Genomic DNA, 8,782 nt, shown 5'->3' on the forward strand with positions numbered 1-8,782 from the left:
TACGCGCTTCTGTAGTGCTTGAAATGCAGGTATACTAACAATATACTCGTATACAAATGGCAAATAAACGACAACGTCCATATACGGACGTCCTATATCTATTCCTATATATATTCCTATATATACCCTATATATAATCTAACCTAACCTAATCTAACCTAAAAAATGTCGGGTCTCATTTTCGCAACTGCGTGAACATTGTATCGAAAGAATTCCCAACAATAATCAACACGTACGTTATAATTAATTTATTGTTTTTCTAGTTAAGAGATATTACAAAATACAAAAGACGTCGGTTTTTGTATTTTTTGTTTGTCTGTACGCTATACGCACTGTATAACGGTTGTCGTATTTTACGTCTCGTATTTAGACCGCTGGACAATGTTTTAGACAGCCGGCGTTTCTTAGCAAGGTATGCGAACCTGGACCACCACGAACCCAGACACCCAGTATACAACGATATCGTATCCGTCCCATTTGGCCTATCTCTATTGCGACGTCCTATTTGCTGCTTTATTATAAGCTTACGCCCTGTAAATATGGAAGCAAGGGTGACAATATTAAAGGACCTAAATATTACAGTTGTTATTACGTGTTTTTAACCGTGCAATAGATTCGTGTCGTGTGTATGGCGCACTATAGCAGATATTTTTCGTGGGCAGCGACACAAATAATCGTTATATTGAGGTTTTCGTTCTTAGATAATCAGTCAACTTTACTCACGTACCGGGTATAGGGCCGTGTCAAAAGACTACAAGTCTCGCTTATTATCGACCGGGCTTATGCCCCTGGATGTAAGAGGATTCGCATGGTTGTCTTGTCCTTTATTGCGGTCTGGGTAGATTAGCAGTCTACCGACTATCTGTAATGTACCATATCTTACAAGAAGACTTCTAGTAAAGCATCGTCACAGTGACACCTGTACTACCAAGGTGTGTACGTAATAGAAGAGTCCGCCATGAGTGACCTATTAAAAACCTAGTAAAAATGCGAAATATTTGTAAGAATTTATAAAATATTCGTGTTGACATTCTACGGCATTTAAGTGAGGTCCGTTCACAGTTTTGTCCTGCGATTTACCATGGCCAGTAGTAGTCAATGAATACGGTATTACTCCGTAATGTCTGCTAAGTAATAGTTACTGTATCTGCGGGCGGTGAAGCGGCAACTTACATGTCAAGAGTTTCGCTATATAATATTAGTAATACATAATACAATCTAAATTTACATTATTAAATTAACAAATTGAATCACTCAGGTTTTGTACCCTAATAGTTATAATCATTACCATAATAATAATAATAATAATAATAACGTACGCTTTCTTCTTTTAAATGCTGCCGTAGTTAAGTGAATAAGATCATCGTTGCAAAGCAGTGCAGTTTTTTATGACATTATTTAATAACAGCTAATAAACATAATTGGCTCACCCGCATTGTAATAATAATAATATGGATTTTGCTATAAATTGTTTAAAGTTTCGTAAAATGGCGAAATATGTTATTTTTTTTTTTATAAACAAACAAAAAGAGGAGCAATAGAAAGGTATTAAGAGTATATAGGAAACAGCAACAGCTATAAAGATCGTTGCAGTAAAATACCACGCTCTATTCGTACACAAGATGATAATCTACTAATGGCGAAGTAATAATAGCAATAATTATTATTATAATTAGCATATCCAGCCAGCTCGATCAGAGTAAGTTAATTAGTATTAAGTTAAAACAAAATGGTAATCTTAAACATGGTCTTAGTCCAACTTCGTTCTACAAGGCTACGTTCTGTGAAGTACATCTGGAAAAACCTTAAATCCAAAACTACGGTCGTATTTATGATGGTTCTTCTGCAGTCATCATATCGACTGTGTTATGATAGATGAATTGTCTTTTGGCCTTCGGAACTTTGATACGGCTTGGCGCAGTGTTCAAGTATTGCGATTGCGTGAAAATAGGAATTCGTATTCTCAATCACTAACAGACGTAATTACGTGAAATAAACGAGTTTGGTTGACTTTACTGAATTTACGGATAGATGGAGTAATCAAGGATATGAGGTGAGGTCGAGGTTCGGGAGCGGGCGTAAACGTATTTTGTGTCATGCTGGAAATTGCCGATAGCTGTCTAAAGCGATACCTCCTAATGCATTATGTGGGTCGCCAGTACTCGGGGTACGTTCCTCGGGGTCTACGTCCTCTCAGTTCAGTGACAAAATGCGCAAACTAAATAGGTTACATTTTGCGGTTTGTATTTTTTCAGTTCTAGGTTTGAATAAGAAGTAATTAAGAACATTTTATTTTGATTTATGCTTCTTCAGTTCAACGCCTATCGCCCTGACAAAATATTGCGATAAGAAATATCAAATAATCAGTGCTAATCGTAACTTAGACGAATATTTCCATAAAAAGGAAGGCACTGCTTCTAAACCTCCGATTTAAGTGAAAAGTATAAGATTAGGCCAACACAGCACATTTCTGCTATAAGCCTTCGAGTGCTGGGTTCAAATCTTAGGAGCGAAGATAGATGCGACTGGTTTTTTTCAAAATGACACTGTTTGAAATCTTTATTTATGTCTATATTAAAATTATTGTTCCGAACTACTCACCTCAATATTTAACTTAAACAATAAGCACTGAGCCAGAAGAAAAAAGTCAAATGTTTTTAATTGGCTTTACCTCACGTTAGAACCCTCACCGAACGTAAATTACAGTATACCGAAAATGGTACGGTTCCAGCCTTTTTAAGTAGGCGCTTCTTACGGCTGTTATGAAAGGTCGGTCTCATTAACTGCTCTGCGATCAGGATTGGCCAATATCTCGAATATACAATAAATGTAGGCCATTCACAGTAGTACTTACCAAAGATCTGTCTACAGGTAAACTAGTTTAATCTTCTCTTTATTTGACATCCTTATGGTACAAAACTATTGAAATATTCTGACATTACCACCATCTGTTCCTACATTTAGGAGGCAAACACATTATCACCGTGAAAGCAAAGTGTGCGGTTAAATTTCAACGACAGTCAAATTGTTTCCGTAGATTCCTTGTCTTGCGTTGCCAAGATATTATTATTATTATTATCATTATATATATAAGCAAATAAACAAAAAAGGATCCAGAACTGCATCTACTATATTACACAACAGATATCATAACTGAATAGCCAAATGAATGAAAACCTAGTTACATTTTTAATTTAAAAAATATCGAGCATTGCCATAGTTTCCCTAGTAAACTTTTTTTTTTTTTTTTTTTTCGGAGGTTGAGGGCAAATGCATTATGCAGACCGTGCATGGGCATGACAAATCTGCTCCAATGTCCGGTACTGTGGGACTCTCACCCACTAAACCCTGGACCCCTTTGTCAGCTTGGGCCATGACTCGGTATATTTTTGATATTACTTCGAATCCCTAGTAAACTAACCTAACCTAACTTAACCTAACCTAACCTAACCTAACTTAACCTAACCTAACCTAACTTAACCTAACTTAACCTAACCTAACCTAATCTAACCTGTGCATTGTCGGTGAGGTCGGCTAGTTTAATCTTCTGGTTAGAAAGTGTGTTTGTATTATTCTGCATAGAACTTGATGCCTACAATTTTAGGTCTTATCGAAGGTAATACATGACAAAGATGATTTTAAAGAGTTATGAAAGGACACATGAAATACACTTAAATTTCCCTTTTGTCCTGAAATTTCTATCGCATATTTTTGTTTGCTCCTGTAATCCAATAAACTGTTCTTTAGCGTAACACTGACGGGGCTCAGTTCTGTATCAAAACAACTCGAATATTATTAGTATTGTGTAAAGCATTTTGAAAAAGTTTACTTCTGTTCCTTCGTTTGGGTTCAGCTTTGCATGCAATTATTGTCACAAATTAAAAAAAAATTACACATTTTATTTGCATTATTAGCAATGAAAGCTGTTCTTCTTAAAGAGATTTTTTTTGGCAGAGTCAATTCGTCCAATTATTACAGCCACTACTTGGGCTTTCAGGACCTTGCCATCACCTCCTACACGGTACTGAACTTGAGCAATTCGATCAACTCCCAAAGGGCGTGCCTCTTTCCTGCCTACATATGTTTGTATCAGGTCATGACTAGTTGCTGAGTCGGAACGAGAATAAATCCCCCTTCGGTGTTTGGACGCCACAAATTTGATGATGAATAAGCTACCCTCAACATCTAATAATCCTTCTTATGTCATTTATGCAATAGTCGGTCAAAAGAGAAATCACTCGAACCGAAATTAGACAACGAGAAGACTATGCAATCCACCTCGATTTCGATTACCAGCCTCGATCTGCTGTCGTCTGCTCGTCTTCCATTCAGATCGGTGGCTCAAATCGGCTATAGTTCAGAGGGCAGTACAATTGAAGCTACTATTACTTATCCAAATACATTGTTCCCCTATATAGACCTGTCGAACACACAGCGGAACGGTACGCTTGATACTTGACAGCAAGTACGTCATAGACTCCTGTATGGTTTCAAATGCCTTCACTGTGAGGACATGTCCTGCCTCTTCTAGGGTCCGAAGACGAGGCAGAATGATCGCATTGAAATAAAAAAAAAAAAACTCAGTTGAATAAAGGCAGCAAAGGTAAGATCTGACATAGGAAAAAGGCTCCTTCGTGGCTATGCAGAGTTCCCTTAGAAATGTGATACCCCAGGGACATCGAGAGTGAGCGCAAGGCAGCGTGAACCATAGGCCAGCTCAGGGTAGCCTATAGAGATAAAGCAGGAAGGCCACAGGCCGATGCAATGCGTGGATAGAGAAAGGCAGTAAAGAGAAGAGGTGCATACGTAGGCCTCGAAAGTCTGAACACTCAAAGAGGTGACACGACGAAGAGAGACGCAGGACTTGAGATCAGGACCACACCCTTTCGAGTGCAGGGTGCAAGCACTGTGGAGGGGCCTAGCCGGACGAATTAGGAACGGGTGATCAGGTAGGTTCTCCAAGAGTGTCCTGCAGGTGGCGGGCCGCCTTCAGTGACAAGCAGTAATAAAGTGCAAGTCGACACTTCTGACTTGAGGGTTCTGCTAGCGTGCTGATTCCTTAGTAGAACGACTTTCGAAGAGGGATGCACCCCTCTGAAGCCTTTCGTGGAAAAAACCCGCCTAAGTCCTTGAATTCGGGTAACGCCGACGTACAGGAGTACACTCCTGTACCGTAGTATTGCGATTTTCTATTTTAACGCTGCAACGCTTGCCGTATGTGTGGGGCTTCAGTGATTGAAATAGCTGAAAGAAAGCTTCAAAATGCGATTGATCAGCGTTGCAGTAAACATATAGAAGTGGTTTGTTCATGTTTATCGTGTGAGGTTTTCAATGGTCGTTCGTTGAGGAATTGGAAAGAAGCATGTTGATACATCTTACAGAAAAACGTATTTGACATTGATTCTCTCTATTCGAATGAATGTAATTTCATTTGGCTTTAGTTCGTTTTTGGCCAAATCGTGACCGCATTGGTAAACTTTGCAATGCTTGATACGATAGATCTCACGACAGTGACCACAGCTTAATTCGGTAGCTGAACCACCTGGCCAACTTAAATGCGAGCTTGTTACTGCTTTAATATTTTACGGCTATATATAATACTTATAGTCTGAATATTGTATGGCTACAGGTATCATGTTAGTAGTAGCTTTCATCTTTTTCAGTTTCTCTAGATAATCAATATACTTTGCACGAGAAGTAGACTAATTATTATTTATATTTTAGAATGTACGATATGTACGTTGTCAGATATTTTTCTATCAGTATAAATAAAGGTACTAGATCTTACTCCTGTAGGTCGGCTTTGTTAAAGCCAGAAGCTACGACGCTTATCTCACTGATTGGTACACCCTTCATTTGACTATGCTTTCAGCTATAAATACAAATAGACAAAGAAAGAGAAATTACGGCGCGCTGCATCGATGTTTGGTTAATGTTGTGTCGTTATTTGTTTACTATCAGAAATCTTCGTCCGCTGTCGGCCTTTTTTGTGTTCTTTTATCTTTGGCCAGCTCACACTATGTCCAGTGATCTAACCATAAGGGTAACTAACTATTGCGCTCCCAGGAGAGCGTTGTCGGTTCTCTAGCCTATACCCCCTGTCCTAAAGGATCCCCGTCTCGAAGAAAACAATGGCATGAAGGCAAGTCATGCCGGCTCATATGGGGCATACACACCATGTGTAATAGGCAATGTGCCTATGTTGTTGTCTATATAACTGCTGGAACGGCGCAGCACGAAGTAGCGCCTAGTCGCGATCGCCTATTTTGTTGTCCCCTACAGGCATCGCTCTAGACCGCATTGACCCTGCCTTTTTCGGAAAGCCCTCCTAAGATCCAAGCTCTGGTCGAGTGATCCACCTTCGAAAACAGTTCGGATTCCCTCCCGACTCTATCTAATTTAGTGAGGACTTTTGTATTCTTTCTTCGCTGTTTTGCTTGTTCCCTCTGGATCGTTAGCTATAACATTTCTTTCACTATCCACAAAAGCAATAAAATGCTTTGGCAAACTGCTGAATGCTGCTGCTCCATAAGTCGACAACTGGAAAGCACTGTATGTCCTTTTCGGATGAAACGAAAAGGTTGACCGTGTCTTTCTGCGATGCGGCTTTTCTTCGATCTCCTGAACAACTGGCTACTCCGTATCTTTTCGTCACAAAGATGTTAAAGGACGGCTTGAAGTTGGAAATGCGAATGGAATGCCACCAGCGGCCGCTATACTTCCTTTCCGGCCACCCAATATCACGAATGGCTAGTAAACGTTGAAACTATATTGAACCCGCCTAAATGAGATATTTTAGGTTGACCCCCCGAGACCGTTTACGTCAACTCGTTGACTGTCCAAAGCCTTACTCATATGTCTACAATGTGTTCAGGCTTTTAAAGTATATTGACCTCTAAATTTTTGCCCATTTAAATTTTTCGCCAGTGGACGTATCCTAATCGATAGATAACCTCTTATTCAGTTTTTCTGCTGAGTTAGCCACTGAACAGCATCTTTCAACAACCTATCCTCCCGTACTGCAGACGTGACCCATTACCTATACGATTATGGTCGTAGTACATGGGGCGATGGCAATTCCCATATACATTACCAGTCAGACAGCCCGCTACTATTTTCCTGGTAGAGTCTTGTGATGTTTTCCTGTCATGTAGCTATGAAATGTCTTCTCTACCTGTCCCAGATGTCCATACTTCATGACAGACAGTGAATTATCGAAAACGCACAAAGAAAAAGCTCTTCGTCGTCCGCATGTTTGTCGACCGGCGTCAGTTGTCTCATTTATTGGGAGAATTCTTTATACGAAGTACGGGGTCATTTCTTCTACGGATTCATTGTGGATGGTTATGTTGAGGTGGCAGCAATTTAGTCAGTCAGATTGGCGGCTAGTCGTCCTTATTTCTCTCTTTCAAAATAGTTCTATAGGGCATACTCGTCTATGAAGCTATTGTTTGGTGTTCGATGAGCTAGACGGCGATTTAGGAGTAGTTTCAGGATGTAAGCGGGGAACTCATTTGAGAGCGATTCTCAACGAAAGGCAAAGTCTGATCTGAGCCCCGTATAGGGGCAAATGACGAAAAGGCATAGCAACATGCCGGTATCCTCAACGTGCTCATAAAACACATAAACGGATGTAGCAGTTGCGGAACAAATGGAGAACATCGTGTAGAAGCAACAATAGTCGTAGTAGAACATAAAGGTGAATAGCTTTGCTAGTCGAGTCGAAACACTCGAATTTCCGCCAAATTACACCGCAAATGACTACACAAATGGGCCACATTTTCGGGATAGTTCGGCTGGACCAGCTGTGGGCAGACCGCCGTTGCTTCTCAATGGGGTGCAGCATTTGGTAAGGTAGCAAGTTTTGCCCCCATGGTAAGTCGTAAGAACAATTTGGTACAGAGGAATAGCAATGCGGATAAATCGCGGCGGTTTATGCGTAACAATTAAGAAGCTCATGATAAGATAGAAAGAAATATACGATGATGTATGCTAGATATAAGCATGTGGATTTTTTTAATCGTTTCAACCATTATGGTAGCTATGCACGCTGCTTAATGATGACATGGCACATTTATTTTGGTTTCGTGTAGTGAATCAGTTAAGTGTTCGCTCTAGCCCCCAGCAGCCGGTAAAAGGGGGCCAAAGAAGCTATTTCTTTTCGTTCAGACGATATTCCCGCCGTTAATGAGCATTAAACCAAATGGCCTGCTATTTGTCAGGGATTAACAATGATGTTGCAATGAGATAAATGGGTACGTTCGCTGAGTTTGCTTTTCGGGATAGCTCTTTCTTTTGTGGAAGGCGATAAACATATAAATAGGAATGCCTAGAGATCCCTGAGATTATAAGGTAATTGAAGTTCTACTCTAAAGAAGGATAATTTGAGCGATAGCGACCGACCAAAAAGACGGAGGGTTGAACCAAGCTGGATGCTTAAGCACCTAGCAAAATTTATCCCTAAAAGGCTGAAAATTTGTCTTTATAGCCACTTTTTCAACTCATAATCCATTAGACAATTTCAAAATGATAATAATAATAACACCAATGATAGTATATTTGGCCCATAAACAATACGCTGTGTAGGATGTCTTTGCTGTAGGAAGTTGAAGAAGTCTAGAAACTATGAAGACGGCCTAAACAATACAACCTCGCTGCTCAACATCAAATGCTCGCTGAAGAGTTTGCCCTCCTGACCTCTTAGTGAAAGCAGTTAGCTTTCAGAGTAAACATGAACTGCCTCCAGAATTCGTGTCACCCTTTCACAGAACACACGACGGAA

Source organism: Varroa jacobsoni, unplaced genomic scaffold (genome assembly GCF_002532875.2).
Source record: "Varroa jacobsoni isolate VJ856 unplaced genomic scaffold, vjacob_1.0 scaffold_641, whole genome shotgun sequence".
NCBI classification, from domain to species: domain Eukaryota; kingdom Metazoa; phylum Arthropoda; class Arachnida; order Mesostigmata; family Varroidae; genus Varroa; species Varroa jacobsoni.